Raw genomic sequence first — 17,620 nt, 5'->3', positions numbered from 1 at the left:
TTTACTATATGTGTGAGTCAGAGAGAGATATCATTTCCAGGGTTCCTACTGAGCCAGTGTATGTGCTATGCGTTGCCTCTTTGCCAAGGCCAAGGCATACTGGGCACACCTCCTTCTGCCTACTGGGGCAGGCTTAGGTTGTTCCTCCTCCTTGTCATGCTCTGCCTGTGATTGACTTGGCAATGGTGGGGGGCTGTTTGGCCCAGCCCTATGCTGGTCCTGCTGCAGCTGTTTTCGCAGAATCATATTATGTAGCATAGCACATACCATGACAATTTGGGTACATGTAGTTGGAGAGTACTGCAAGGCTCCACCAGATTTGTCCAGGCACCAGAACCATGACTTGAGCAGCCCAAACACATGCTCGATTACATTTAGTGTTTGTGCGTGTGCCTCATTATAGCATTCTTGTTCAGGTGTGTGTGCATTTCTGATGGGTGTCATCAGCCACGGCTCCAGTGCATAGCCAGCATCCCCCACTAATTGACCTTGTGGGATGTCCCCATTGGCAAATGTCTGGTACAGCTGCGTCAAATGCCAGATATGGGAATCATGGTAGCTTCCAGGGCAGCCAGCACACACATTCATTATTATGCCCTGGGCATCATACATGACCTGGCAGTTGATGGAGGGGAAGCCCTTGCGGCTAATGTAGGCCCTACCCCACTCACCAGCTGGTGCTTTGATGTGTATATGAGTGCAGTCTATTGCACCCACTACCTCAGGGTATTCTGCTATTTGCTGGATGAGATGCATATTGCTGGCCAATACCTCACGGGAATTGGGGAAATATACATGATCACCGACATGTGCTGACATGGCATCCAGGAACTGGTGCTAATGCCTGTGATATCCCCATCATTTCACCAGTTGGTCTCTGGAAGGTACCTGTTGCTAGTATTCTTAGGCCAGCACATACCTTGGCTTCCACTGGGATGGGTTCCCCTCTGTTGATTCTGTGTGTGAGGCGTGGCCTGCACAGCTCAACAATTTGCTGTAGGAGGTCTCTGTCCACTCTATAGCGCTCCACTCTCTCCAGCTCATGTAACCCCTGGTAGGTGACCCTGGGCTTGTACACTCTTCTCAGTCTCCTCACTGTGGGTTGTCCGGCAGCATTTGCATAGTCACCACCCTCAGCAAGTTGCATATGTCTCCTTATAACAGCTATGGCAGCCTCTAGCATTTTTGGTCTGAGTGAAGATTTTTCAGTTTTCACTTCTAATAGCTTACTCCTCTGTTGCAATGTCTCTTGAGAGAACCATACTGCACTGTTGTTTGCAGAGTTTTAAGTGCTGGACTGGGCTACTGTTCTGCCTTTGTAATTGCCTGCTTCTGATTGTTTTCACCTGCTAGCTCTGCCAGTATTCCCTGCTAGCTTCCTACTGTTTCTCCTGCTTCCTTTTTCCCTTCTGTTTCCTCAGGGGGGAGCGACGCGCATTCCAGTGAAAACACACTCACAGCAGCTAACACGCGTGCACACATGCTTAGACGGACTAGAATCTACTTATTCAGTTAAAACGCAAACAAGCTTACAGGTGTTTAAACAGGCTCCTACATGCTTACTCTGCCTTAAACGCGTGCACTCACGCTTACACATGCGCAGTCTATCTTACACGTGCATACCAGCGCGCACATGCACGCATGCACGCCCAGCAAGAAACTGTGGTGTTATCCATAGTGTACACCTTCCATTTCTTGGCTTTCCCATGCCTACTTGTTGACACTCCTCTTTCCATGATGTGTGACTGACATCTTTCACATGCCACTGTGCTCCAATGAGCTTCATTTCTTTCATAAATTCCCCCTGTGATGTCAACTATCTCCTACTCTGTTACTCCCCCTTATCATACTCCTACACTGCACGGAATGTGCTAATTTGCTATGTGACAGTACGATTCACTATTCTACCACTTATTTACATAGGATTGTCTACTAATGCTTAGTTACATGTCTTACACTCAGCTTCCCCCCTTAGCAACCCCTACTCGGTGGTCATGTTGTTTTCAGCCTGCTATTCCCTTACATTGTAAATTCATGCTTTGCATAAAACTGACGTTTGTGGGTTTAAGATTTTTATTTTTCTGTTTTTTTATAGTGCAGCCCATTTGAACGGCGCTGCACTACGTTTAAACATCAGCGAAAAAAAATAATTTTTTTTTTATTTTTGCATCAGGGTATGTTACCAGTGGCCACATATTTGGCCATTGGCATGCTGCCTGGAACATTTGCAACCTTTATTTGGAGCGGCTCCATTGTGTTATTTGCAGAACGGTACTCAGTTATCAACTGAGTACATTTCTGCAGATAACACGGCTCTTAAACAGGCAGGTTTCTGCTTCCTGGATCGCAAAATTACCTCATTTGCATGCCTTTCGGCTGGAAGTGAGGTAATTAGCATATCCACGCCCTGTCCATGTAAGAGCCATTTTAGGTGCTCTCTTACACGCACATACAGGCTGTTCCTGGATAGCGATGGCTGCATGGAGTCTTACACTACTCTTAGACTCCGTGCAAGCCATCGTGAATCCTGCCCATAGAGTCATACAGACCCTTAAATTTGCTTTCATATTGTGGAAATATAATAAACAATGCAATATTGGATAAGTTATCATTAGAACTAGAAACGTTGAGACTTGAAACCATATATCAGTATATGTATGTTGAAAATAGATCTATTGACAACTGTGCCATGATGTTCTATAACAATATAATAACATATATGAATGAAAAATTGTGTTGTGATGTAATCTATATAGATTTAACTTCAGCATTTGGCAGGGTCATGCATGATACACTGATCAATAAATTAGAACAACTAGATATTGATGTAGTCTTGATAAGATGGATAGCCGCATGGCCTACAAATTTGAGGTTACAGTCAAGGTGTCACATAGGGCTCTGTCCTAAGCACATGCATCTTTAGATTGTATCTTTCAGACATAACTTTTTCATCTGAGATGTTCTACAGTCTGTATGCTGATGACTTGAAACTGGGTAAACTAATTGCATGTGTTAACAGATAGGGCATGTCTGCAAAAGAGCTTGACTAAATTGACTATTTGGGCACATGGAGAATACTGTGCTGATAAATACATCAAACGATAAGCATATGAGATTTGGGAAATAAGTTGAAAAGTGAATATTTAATACAGTCCACAGTGATTGAAACTGCAGATTCATTTAAGGACCTGAGTATTTGGGTAGAACCAGCTATGAGTTTGCCTAATCACATTAACCTGTAGTTATAGAACTACAGGTTGTATAAAAAGATTTATAAAGTCTAGGAAATCAGAACTGATGAAGCCATTGTTTGTGAGTTACTTTAGACCCATACTTGAGATTGGAATTACAATATGGAAACCTTATAAGAAAACAAGCATGTGTAAACTGGAAATAGTACAGTGGAAATATACCAATGGCACCCAATGGATGTGGTAATTTAAGTTACATGACAGACAAAAATATCTGATCTTCTACAATGTCTGATATATATTTTAAGAGGAGACCTTATTCAGGCATATAGGGCATTTAGAGACATCTACATCTCGGAATGTTTAGGGTTATAAGCAAGTACTAAAGAATCATCAGATAATCTATGTAGAAGATTCCGGGTGGTGCAGTTTTCCTGTCCAACATCAGTTTGGGACAAGAATGTGATATAAAAGAACTTGGGCATGAGTGAGTGTATAAATATTTGGGAATTGATAAAGGATCAACAATAAACCCTGAACAAATGCAAATAAAACTTAGTAATGAATACTTTAGAAGACTTAAATTAATTTTGAATACAGCATTGACGTCTAGGAACAAAATTGGAGCTATAAACCAATTTGCTCTTATTGTCCTGACTTACAGTTTTGGAGTGATTGACTGCCCCCAACATGTGTTGGATAGACTAGATAGGAAAACAAGAAGGATTCTTCATTCTCACCAAATTATTTATAAAAATAAGTGTATTACCAAGATTATATATATTACCCATTCCCAAGGAGGGATGGGCCTCCTTGAAAATGATTAAATGTATAGATCTGCAATTGTGGGACTCCACACATATCTGCTGACTTCACAAGACCCAAATGTAGTGAAAGTTTTTAAACATGAGGAAAATAAATCTAAGATGACTTCTCTGCTTAATTTGGCAAAAGCATATCAGTGTCAGGCAGGAATGGAAATGAAACCAGAAGAAGATAAACATCAGGCAGCAACTGAATGTGCCAAAAAACAAAAGAAAGCATATAACATGAAGGACCTGATGAGAAGGTAATAAATGTGGAAAAAAGCATAAATATAGTTGCAAGTATAGAAAACTTCTGGAATAACTTCATGTTGATCAGGAACAAACACAGCATGGTTAAGGAAAGGTGAATTCAAACAAAGAGATGAAAGATTAATATTGGCAACCCAAGATAGTGGGCTATGTCACGCTGGTTTACAAAGTCCACTGAACATGTGGGAGAAACAGACAAATGTAGGTTTTGTAAAACCGAATTGGAAACAGTTGCACACCTTGTTGCTGGTTGTGACATATTAATGGCAGAACAACTGCATACTGAAAGGCATAATAATGTGGCAAGACTGTTGCACTGGGGATTTTGGAAACATGATATTGAAGTGGCTGAAAAACACTGGAAACATGAGCCACAAAGCATCATAAAAAATGATGAAGTTTACATCACATGGGATCACCCATTACTAACAATTCAAAAGATAGATGATAGAAAACTGGACATAGTGGTCCAAGAAAAGAAGACAAAGAAACATTGATCATTGAAATCACCACACCCTGTGACTACTGTGTCTTGCGTAAATAGAGACCCAAAGTCATAAAATATCAGGATCTGCAGGCAGAAACGAGAGCCACGTGGAAGAAAAATACCTACACTTGAAACAGTAATAGGAGCTACGGGTCTTATAGAAAAGAATCTACAATCGTATTTAGATATGTTACCAATCCATGTAACCCTGTACAAATTGCAGAAGGATTCATTACTGGGCACATCGCAGGTGCTGCGATCACTTTTGGCTGACAACAAAGACTGAAACAATACTAATATCATGAACTTTAATCATACTTTGACTTAGCAATTGGTTCCATTCCCGTCATAGTGTTAGGAAACCCAAACAATTTGTAGAAATAAAAAAACAAGATTCTATAGGAAAGGGATGTGTACTAATTGGTTCTCTGAGTGAGAAGCTGATGCATGGAAGAGACTACCAAATTATATTAAAGCAAGCACTAATTTAGATACTTTAAGAACATCCTGTACACTCATTATGGGAACAACTGTTTGGTATACTGTCAAGCTAGAAGGGCATTAATGCCCATGCTTTTCCATTCTTGAAATATTTTTAGGTATGTATATATGTATGTATGTATGTATGACTATAACCAATAAGAACCGTTAATACGTCTTGATATGGCTAAAGACAGGTATTCTTCAAATTCTTTAGACTTGCTTGTTGTCACCCCCACCCAGGTGATCTACATGTGAAGGGTTTGTCCTTACTTGCCAAAAATATTTTACAAAATGTTTTCCTTGGAAAGAACAAGAATATGCTTTCATTTTGCTGCAAGCTTGGCAGTTAACTCAAACATTATTGGTTAGAAAATGCAGTTGTAAACCTGTAAGTGCTAAACTACATTCTCTTTTCTTACAAATGTTATATAATAAAACATGTGCCTTTTAGACTTTCAAAAAAATGTATGCTACTAAATCAAGTTACAATTTGCAAAGGGATTGATTTAGTATATTTTGTATCCAAATGGAGTACATTGTTGGAATGTTATGTTCACAGTTGCGCACAGATTTCAGTTAGCATTCATCACATAATTGTCAAGTCTCCTCCTCATTGCACAGAAATTTCCAGAAGCTTGTTAGCTGCTTAGCTAATGAAATATAAATTCTACGCAGGTGTTTGCCTTTCTCTGCATACTTCATCATAACAATTTTATTATCTCCTTCCATCATCATTTGCTATTTGTGGGACCTGTTACTCACTAATTTTTTTTTTAACAGCTCACCTTTTTCTCATAAGCACTCTGCTAAATGCCCACATGCCTATCCAAATCTATGCATAATAATCTGTTCATTCGAAAGACAAGCAGAACCTTAATTATAGAACCTAATATGCACTGAGCCTGTTAGCTGGGCACTGGCCTACTGAATATTATAATTTCAAACACACGTCTTCTCATTATTTATCATTCATCTTGTTTGTATTTTTTCATTTACACTTTCCTTTCCTCTTGTAACAGTTTGTTGTCAGGAATATTTTTTTGGTACAGAAGATGTTTTGTAGACATGGATTTCTAGGTAAATACTCGCAGTGAAGCAATTTCAATAGGACAGGTACATAATTATGTAGGTTATTATCAAGCTTACAACAAAGGAGGCCACTGCCAAGCTCAGCCATGGCACCCAGTACTGTTGGAAGACTAACAATGTCTCTCATTAGGGCAAAGCCTACATGGAGTTTACATGTTAGTGCGATAAGCAGCAGTTCTAATTGCATATGCATGCCATGCATTGCGCTTACATGAATACAGGTGGTGTTTCATGCAGAAAACTGTGTAAAGCAGCACAAACAGCTGCAGACATGCAAACATGTTTACCTATGCTCAAACTAGCTCTGCAGGATTGTGTGGACAGCCATAATGACTACCAAGGCTTAATATAAGGCAATGGATAAAGTTCCAACACGTTATAGGAAAGTGTAGTTAGTGCAGAGTACTGTGAAAGCTTGTTTTAGGCATACAAAATAAATGTTTTTGTAGTGATAAGCAAGGGTACATAGACTGCATTATAAATAATTATTCTGGGGAAGTGTGTGTGTATTGAAAAGGGCCACACACATGAACTGTAGGAATGAACACAGGGGAAGAAGACAAGTGAAACATGGCAATACACAGCAGATGATGGTATGTCAATGTACATACACCACAAAGACAAGACTGTTATAGCATATACAGTAATCACATATTTAGATGATACAGTATGTACTGCTGTTTACCCCTCCTGTGTGGGCATAGTCATTTCATCATGCAGTTATAGTATATTGTGTGACTGTCACACAACCTGACATACCAATGGAGAAGATTTGCCATGATATAAGCATCCTGATATGATCACTGAAGAGCCAAACAGTTGCAGAACAAAGCTTGGTGCATAAAGTCAATGCTGAATAAAATATGAAATAAACCAAGCAACGCTAATACTAAACAAGTGTTTAATAAAACAAAGCTTTCAGGTCAAATAAACCCTTCATCAGTGTATAAAATACTAACTATCCCCCGGATTATCAAAAGCCTGCACGGAGTGCAAGATGAGTGCAGTAATTCATGCAGGCAATATGTCTGTCGTGCGATCCAGGAACAGCCTGCAGGGGTGTGCACGAGAGCTCCAGCACTAATCTTGCACGGACAAAACCCTGGTATGCATATCACCTCATTTGCTGGAGAAATCCATGCAAATGAGGTGATATTGCAATCCAGGAAGCATGCAATAATCTGTGCAAGACAAGTGCAATCTGCAGAAATGTACTCGGTTACTGAGTACATTTATGCAAATTCCAAAACAGAGCTATGACTGCTCCAGATAAAGGCTGCAAATTATTGAGGAAGCATACCAATGGCCAAGTAGAAGGCCATTGGTATTGCAAACCATAAAAAAAATAGATAAAACAACTTTAATTTTATTTTCACCGATCTCGGCTGTGTAAGCATAGGGCAGCGGCGCGCAAACGGGATCGGGGGAAAATAATAAAATAAACTGAAAATGAGCATTCTAACAAAAATCAGTATTCTGCCATGCAAGTCAATGGCAGGCAAAAGACAACTTGGCCAGTGAGTAGTGGTTACTAAGGGGGAAGGCTCAGTGTGGGACATGTAACTATGCATTAGTAGGCAATCCTATGCAAATTACGGAAAGGTTAGTGAATCCCAGATATTCCCAGGGTGTGAGGCAGGTCCCAAGAATGTAAGAGTATAAATGGCTGGGTGCAAAACTAGGATATAGGTGACATCAAGGGGGGGGTGTCAGGCATACTGTAAGCATATTGGAGAACTGTGGCTTGAATTGCTCCTAGGTTAGCACAGCTAAGCCAGGGGTGTGTCTAAACCCGTCTAGCACACTTTACAAAGTGTAAGCGTGTATGTGCCACACACCAGGTCCTACAGGAAGAAAAAGGAAGTTAAACCAGGAAAAAGCAGCTCTGTGCACATATGAGCACTTTGCGTGGCGAGCACAGGGCTTAAACAGGGAGGCAATGGGAAGGGAAAACAGCAGTAGGAAAGTAATCAAGGAGAACTAGCTTAGCTTACAGGTGAAATGTATCAGAATCATCCAATTACACAGGCAGCAGACCAGCCCAGCACAGCACACCACTATAAACTATGCAAATATCTTTCCCCCTTGTTTTTCCCAAAAACCCTGCACCACTGGTGTATACAAACAGAGAAATTTTACAAAACGAAAGCAAGAGAAAAATGTTAGGGGCTGCTTTTGCTATCATAATCCAGCATGTGCAAGAGGCTGAGGGTGTTGAGGATGTGAATGCTGCTGAGCAACCCACTGTGAGGAGACAGAGAAGAGTGTAAAGACCGAGGGTAACCTACAAAGGGCTACATGAGCTGGAGATAGTGGAGCGCCTATAGGGTTGGACAGGGACCTCCTACAGCAAATTGATGAGCTGTGCCAGCCACGCCTCACACACAGAACTAACAGAGGGGAACCCATCCCAGTGGATACCAAGGTGTGTGTAGGTCTAAGAATACTAGCTACAGATACCTTCCAAAGGCCAACTGGGGATATGATGGGGATTTCACAGGCATCAGCATCCAGGGTACTCCACCAGTTCCTGGATGCCATGTCAGCACATGTCGGTGAGCATGTATATTTTCCCATCACCCCTGAGTTGTTGGCCAGCAATATGCATCTCTTTCACCAGATAGCAGAATACCCTGAGGTAGTAGGTGCAATAGACTGCACGCACATATGCATTAAAGCACCACCAGGTGAGCAGGGTAGGGTCTACATCAACCACAAGGGCTTCCCCTCCATCAACTGCAAGGTCATGTCCGATGCCCAGGGCATAATAATTAATGTGTGTGCTGGCTGCTCTGGAAGCTACCATGATTCCCACATCTGGCATCTGATGCAACTGTATCAGTTATTTGCCAATGGGGACATCCCACACGGTCACCTAGTAGGGGATGCTGGATACGGACTGGAGCCATGGCTGATGCACCCATCAGAAATGCACACGCACCCAAACAAGAACTTCATAATGACACACACGCACAAGCACAAATCATAATAGAGTGTGTGTTTGTGATGCTCAAGTCACGGTTCTGGTGCCTGGACACATCAGGTGGAGCCTTGCAGTACTCACCAACTACATGTACCTAAATTATCCTTGTATGTGCCATGCTACACAATATGATCCTGTGGAAAGAGCTGCAGCAGAAACAGCATGGGGCAGGGCCACACAGCCCCCCATCTGTGCCATGGCCTGCACAGGCACAGAGTGACTCAGAGGAGAAACAACCTGAGCCTGCTGCAGTAGGCAGAAGGAGGCATGCCCAGTATGCCCTGGCCTTGGCAAAGAATCAACACATAGCACATGCACTGACACAGTAGGGACCCAGGGAATGACACCTCTCTCCGACTCACACATACAGTAAAAGGGATGCCAAACATGACACTACCTGTGCTCAACCATGTATAGAGAGTGTACTATGTGCATCCGACATAGGCAGCCCTGCATCATCACCCTCAATACTGGGACACTCACAGGGTAAGTGACTTACGCATGCCAGTCGGGGGGGGGGGCACATACCCAACAACAGTCACAGCCATCAGGATAGGTGTAGACAAACACAAATAAATGCTGTACTATGGCCTCTGAATGAGACCCATTGGTAATCCCTGCCCTAGCCCTACACAGACAGACTATAGCAGGCCAGCCAGTTGGATGTCAGTTGTGAAGGCTAGGAAGTCGGAAACTAATATGTAGGTAGTGAAAACTATGATCTGTAGTACACTGGTATGCCTCTAGCCAGCATGATAGGTAAGACTACAGACTGAAATGGTATACCTGGCATACCAGTACAGTCCTAGCAACTGTGTAAAAGTGTAAAGTGTGCCCAACCATCCTATGTACACTTATGGTAACAGTCAGTTGTGCCCCCCACCCCTGTGTAGAAATGTAGAAACGGTTTAGTGTCCCCCCCCTCCGCTAATCAGAAATGCAGCAGCAGTCAATGCCAAATGACTAATGTATACCCTGCAAACACAGCATGCTACATGTTGGTGTACAGCACAAAGGTCAGCGCCGCAGTACAAACCGCCTGGACTTGATCCAAACATGCAATATAGATGGCCATACTGGGCATGCTCACACAAAGAGGAATGAAGGCAATGTCAATCAACAACATACTGAAAGCCCATACTGGGCATACTCACGCACTTAAACACAAGAAGGCCATGTCAGCAAACAATAGTGGACCAGACATATCTGGCAGTTGCAGTTCTCAGTGGAGACACATATCAGTATGCACCACTCCTGCCTTGCACACACAGTGGACAGGAATACAGACATATATGTAAGGACAACACACTATAATAAGCCAAAAGTAGACGGATATAGATGTGTTGAAGAGGGTGAGTGTGACAAGGAGACATCTGGGCCAACCAGCACACTGCCAAAGGGTCCCAAACACATGAGATGCAGGTGTCACTCACTGCAGATACTTAGCCACCAGTATCTGTCAGCATGGCAGCGTGTTGCACATGCCAGCTGTGCAACATGACTGTACAAGGAAGATGTCACCTAGTAGCTGTATACACATACCTGTGGCATATGACCTTGTGTGTGCCTGCATGTGGCATGTCAAACCCAACATGAATGGGTTACGGCCCATGCACACACCGCCCTCCCCATAGCAGTATCATGACAGGCCTGCCGAGGTCATCCAGTGTGAAATACACCTTTGGGGGGGCTGTAGCTCAGTAATCCCCATGGCGCGTCCCATAACTATGTACTGCTGTACTGACAAACTAGTTTGGTAGTAGTCCTAACTCCAGACTTGGCAACTGTGTTATTGTGTGTATGTGTGCATGTCTCGGTCTCTGTCTGTGTAGAGAGAAATGCTTTCTAGGCTACTAACACTCAGTACAGTTCATATACACAACATTGGCAAGGCTGCAGATGTCACGCACCTAGAAATACACCTCTGGGGGAAATCATAGCCCAGTAATTTCCATATTGTGTCTTGTAACTGCGTACTGCTGTAGTGTGATAAAATAGGTAGGTATTCAAACCCCAAACTTGGCAACTGTGTATGTGTGTGTGTGTGTGTGTGTGTGTGTGTGTGTGTGTGTGTGTGTGTGTGTGTGTGTGTGTGTGTGTGTGTGTGTCTGACTGCATAGAGAGCAATGCATTTTAGGCCACTCACACTCCATACAATACACATATTTGACTTTGACAAGGCTGCTGATGTCACTCACCGAGAAATACACCTCTGGGGAAATCACAGCTCAGTAATCTCCGTAGCGCCTCTTCTCACTGTGTACTGCTGGAGTGTGATAAAGTAGTGAGGTAGGTGTTCTAACCCCAGACCTGGCAGCTGTGTGTGTGTGTAAATCTGTGTGTGTGTGAGTCTGACTGAGTAGAGAACAATGTTTTTTGGCCACTCACACCCATTACAATACACATACTTGACTTTGGCAAGGCTGCTGATGTCACTCACCTAGAAATACACCTCTGGGGAAATCATAGCTCAATAATCTCTGCAGAGTGCCTTGTAACTGCGTACTGCTGTAGTGTAATAAAGTAGTGAAGTAGGCGTTCTAACCCCAGACCTAGCAACTGTGTGTGTGTGTGTCTGACTGAGTAGAGAACAATGTTTTTTGGCCACTCACACCCATTACAATACATATACTTGACTTTGGCAAGGCTGCTGATGTCACTTACCTAGAAATACACCTTTGGGGAAAACATAACCCAGTAATCTCTGTAGCGCGCCTTGTAGCTGCGTATTTCTGGATTGTGATAAAGTAATGTGGTAGGTGTTCTAACCCCAGACTTCGCAACTGTGTGTGTGTGATGGTGTGTGAATCTGTGTGTGTGTCTGACTGAGTAGAGGGCAATGCTTTTTAGGCCCCTCACACCCTGTACAATACAAATACTTAACTTTGGCAAGGCTGCTGATGTCACTCACTTAGAAATATACCTCTGGGGAAATTATAGCCCATTAATATCTGTAGCGTGTTGTATAACTGCATATTGCTCTAGTGTAATAAAGTAATGAGGTAGGCGTTCTAACCCCATACCTAGTAACTGTTTGTAATGGTGTGTGAATCTGTGTGTCTGACTGAGTAGAGAACATTGCTTTTTATGCCACTCACACCCCGTACAATACACATACTCGACTTTGGCAAGGCTGCTGATGTCACACACCTAGAAATATACCTGTGGGAAAGGCATAGCCCAGTAATCTCTGTAGAGCATCCTGTAACTGCATACTGCTCTAGTTGGTGTAGAACTGTTGTAGGGTTCCATCTCCACCCATGGTAGTTCTGGATGTTTTGTGTGTCTTGCAATGTCTGTGTATGGAGCAATGCATCATAGGCCACTCACTTGCAGTACATTTCAAATGCCCTACCTTGCCAATCCTGCTGATGTCTTTCATTGTGAAGTAAAACTTTGGGGAGAAAACTCTTCAATTATGCCTGTGGTGTGGTCTATAACAGCTCTATGCTGTTGTGTAATATAGACTTTGATCAGGGGTTCTATACCCACGCATGTCAGTTGTGGATGGTATGTGTATGTCTCACTGTCTGTGTAGGGAATGATGCATTTTAGGCTAATCACTTGCAGTACAGTTGAAATGCCCTACTTTGATAAACCTGATGATGTCATTCAATGTGAAATACACCTTTGGGGAAGGATGTCTCTAGTAATCCCTGTGGTGCATCCCATAACAGCTCCATGCTGTAGTGTGATATAGACCTTGCTTACGAGTTCTATACTCGCACATGTCCGCTGTGGATGTTTTGTGTGTGTCTCACTGTCTGTGTAGGGAGCAATGCATTTTAGGCTAGTCACTTGCAGTACAGCTGAAATGCCCTACTTTGGTAATTCTGCTGATGTCATTGACTGTGAAATACACCTGTAGGGAATTAGTATTCCAGTAATGTCTGTGGTGCGTACTATAACTGCGTAGTACTGTAGTGTAATAAAGTAGTTAGGTAGGGGTTTTACTCCCAGACATGACAGGTGTGCATGTGTGTGTGTGTTTGTAACCCATATTCTATGTAGTGATGAGTGTGTGTCAACTGTGGGCATTGTGGTGGGGGTTTTGCTAATTTATTTTATGGTGGCCCTACTATACATAACAATGTCAACCATACAAGGATAACAGATGTAAAGTAGCTGGGAGGCTGGGGTTCAAAGCCATACCCATACATGTGACATCAAGGCCAGACAATCCAAGTTAGCACACACTCAACCCATGTGTCATTTGAACACACATGCCTAGGCAGCAGCCAATACATGGGTAGTACACTGCATATTGGCCACTGATAGTAGCTATGCAGTGATAGCAGTGGGCTACAGAGAGCATGTCACCCTGCCTATCTGTCCAATATGCATGTACATGCAGACAGTGCTCCTCTACCAAGTTCCCCAATGGACACCTGCACCACCTGTGGTGCCTTCACATGTGACTCACAACGGCCATACCATGCCTGACAACATGTCCTGTATGGACAGATAACACTAACATCAGGGAATGCTGTTGGCATGCCATCAATGTAGGTTAAGGGCAAACCTGCTGCCCAGTACCAGATCCTGCCACAGGTGGGCAAGACTCGCACATCCGATGATAATATGTGTTCACGACATGGGCCAGAAACCCCAGGTACAGTTCCACATGTCACTGTACATGCATGTGGGAGGTGTGCACATCCCAGCACCATCCATGTCACGCATTAAGGAACACATACATGGCATGTGTTGTACAGCATTGGCCACACACAATAGTCACCCAGGTGAATGTATGGGGGATGCAATACCCACCTGTGTGGGCAAATGCAGTAACTACAGGCCTAAGCCACAATGCAGACAATTGTTATGTGGCCTGATGCCAAGGTATACCCATTGCCTACCCTTGTACAGCCTGCTGGCACAGTTGACCACCACACACCCGTGAAGACATGCACCCATGCATGTCAGAACTGGCACCCTGCGTGTGTGTGTGTGTGTGTGTGTGTGTGTTGTATGGTGCGTATGTCCACATCCACACTCACTACAACCCCCCAGGGCATATTGAGGCATACTGTCTGATGTGTGACATCTCCTCTAACTCTTTGCCCATACGGCCTCCATATGACCAGTGTGATGCATGTTATACCTGCACATTGTTGTGTTGTGGCAATCCCACTAGTGATGAGTTGCACTCCTGGCCCTGCCAAGTGTCTCAATGTGTGTGCATCCCTGTGTGAGTGTGCCTGTGTTGATGCTGGCACCTGTTCATGCAGAGAGGCACGTGTATGACACCTACCGTATATCTACAGTATCCCGGTTGCAGATGTCACTCACTCTCACATATATGTTCTGAGTGCTCCACATCAGGTAACCCATGTGGTGCATCCAATAACTGCATCAAACTGTGATAACACTACATAGCTGTCAGGGGTTTGATACCCTGTGCTGGTAGGTGTGTGACATGAATATGCTTCAGTTTTACACTCCCACCCCTCCCTGACATGTATTTGTCTCTGTCTGCCTCCCCCACTCCCTCTGTGGTGGATGTGGAGACCCACACCTGCCTTGCTCAGGCAGCAGCATGTGTATTTTCTGTGATGCTCATGATCAGCTGATGACCTCTGCATGAATTGCAGCCCTCCCCTAGCTGATTGCATGTATAACAGCTGTGGTAGCAATTCTATAGCCAATTGCATGGAAACACATTCCAATACCTAGGAACCTCATGGTGGTGTTGGGCCTTTTCAGTCACTGTGAGCAGGAACTAGATCTGTTGTTTGGCAAGCAACATCTCAGATGGATTGGAGATTCACCTCCTACAACATACTCTGTGGAAAGAGGGCAAAAAACAAAAGGGGGATGTGCCTGACCTGACTACAGACTGTAAGTGCTGCTATACTGCATTAGGAGTAATGTTGGTTTAATAGTGTTTGGCTGGATATGCCTGTCGTACATGTACTAATACCTGCCTTGTCAGTTCCATGTATATGAGGAATCCCCATCTGCAGGAACATCTGCAGACTGGACAGTGTTGTGCCTATGGTTTCATTTCTTATCCACAGTGCATCTCTCTGTGGAATGCAAACAGTAGTGTGAGGATTGCAGTCTGTAGATGGTGAGGGACATGACAGTTACTGACTTCATATCCCTCATAGGACATATGTTGCAACAAACAATTTACAATGAAAAAATATACAAAGTTATCACAGCAGCATGTCTATACTGGCCCTGTGTATGTGCTGTCAGCCACACCACTGTCAACATTTGTACATACGGCGTGCATGAAGTTGTGCATATGCGCTGTACGCCATAAATAGTGTCATCATATCTGATAACAAGCCAGTGATATACCAGATTGCTACACAGTCATGTACAGTAGGGGTTATATTTCATGACATAAGCAGGACATTCTGTAGATGTTTGTACAGTACTGAGGTCTGTGCAGTGATGGTGAATGTTGGCAGTGTGTGTATTGTTAATATGTACTTTAGCCTGTGTACAGACTGTGGTAGATGTCATTGTCCTAGCTCCCCATCTATCTGATGTTACATGCTGCCCCACTGTATGGTGCCATTTCATCATACACATTTGTAGGGCCATACACACACATGTCCCATACCACAGACAGCCATCAGATCCAACTGTGTAGCAGCCCAGTATATGTATGGACATTCTCTGATTGGCACATATGAGGATGGTGTAGAACAGATAGTCCATATACTGTAATATTATGCTAGCCTACCATATGTGGCTGTGGCTATGTTCACATTGGTTGTGGTAATGCACTGTCACACAGGTGTATCTTACCCTGTGGTGTGACATGGCTGTTGAGCCTGTATATATGGAAGTACATGTGCATTCCCCCATACAAGATGTAGGCCAGTGTTGAGCCACTCCACCTGTAGCCTGCACAGTGCATTGTTGCATGCCTAGCAGTGGAGTGTACTTAACCAGTGGGATGTCATGTGCAGATACATGCCAGATGTACTGCTGCTGGGCCTCCCTAAACATCAGGTATGTCAGACAGACAGACCAGTGGAATGCTGTACAGATGTATGTCAATATCTAGTGGGTAGTATGTGTTCATGGCACCCCTGTACCAGCAGTCATTATGTGTCAGGCCAGACAGGAGTGTGACTCCAGCAACTATGGTGCCAAATGTATACCAGTCATTATGTGTTATAGCCATCTACATGGCTGTCTACATCCATAATGTCAAGCCTGTTAAACGTGGTGCACTAAGGGAATATGTGCATAACTCTAGACTGTACAGGGTGTGTCCGAAGTTCCATATGAACTGGCCAATATCTCTGCTGCACTCCACAGGGGCATTAAATGCTAGCAGCGGTATTTATGCTAGCAGCGGTATTTTACAATGATGTCCGTAGGATGTTTGTCAGTAGCCAATGGCACACATGTTATAAGCAGATTTCAGCATCCACACACACCGTGTCTGGAAAGATAATCCCAATGACAGTAGCAACAGTCTAGTAATATACCTCCTATACATACCTGACATCCCCTTGCATTACGACATTGGGACTGCAGGGGCGGGGGTATGGCTACACTCCATGTCCAGGACATATGGTGGAAATATATGTACATATACCAATCCAGATAGCCATATATATATATATATATATATATATATATATATAGATATATATGTGTGTCTTTCGGATTTTCCCGGTTAGGGGTCGCCACAGCGGAACTCCGGTCAGCTAATTATTGGCAGTAGAGTTTTACGTCCTGGCTTGCTGGGCCTAATGCACAACCTTCAACGAAGGAACACCCATTCACACATGTTGCCACACAGAAGACGCTCTAACTGAGAATCGAACGGGCAAGTTTGAATTTACATTGTCATGGCAAGCACGCACTATAAATTCCTACAGCATGTGGCCGTGGTGTTTTCACATTTCCTGTGTGACAGACATCAGTCCTGTGTGTGGGCATCAGTGATACAGGCAGCAGGTAGGAATACCTCTCACAGGAGAGCATGCACATTTAGAGCAGACATATTTGTAGGAGGTTCAGGAACTACAGACAGACTCTGGGTAGAGTTGTATAATGCTTCACATAGTACTGGTGTTACAGGGTGTGTGTGTGTGTGTGTATGTGTGTGTGTGTGTGTGTGTGTGTGTGTGTGTGTGTGTGTGTGTGTGTGTGTGTGTGTGTGTGTGTGTGTACATACTAGTGTACCTTGGAATGCAGTCTGTTTGCATAGGTCACTACTGTGGGCCTACGTCTTGCTGGGCAGAAGTATGCATATCGTGTGATGTCCGTCCACCACACAAGCCCATTTTATGACACTGGCATTGTGTGTTGCGTGCTGTCGGTACATGGCTACATC

This window comes from Protopterus annectens, chromosome 11.part0 (assembly GCF_019279795.1).
Source record: "Protopterus annectens isolate FY-2018-M chromosome 11.part0, PAN1.0, whole genome shotgun sequence".
Taxonomy (NCBI): Eukaryota; Metazoa; Chordata; order Ceratodontiformes; family Protopteridae; genus Protopterus; species Protopterus annectens.
This window is presented reverse-complemented; position numbering follows the sequence as displayed.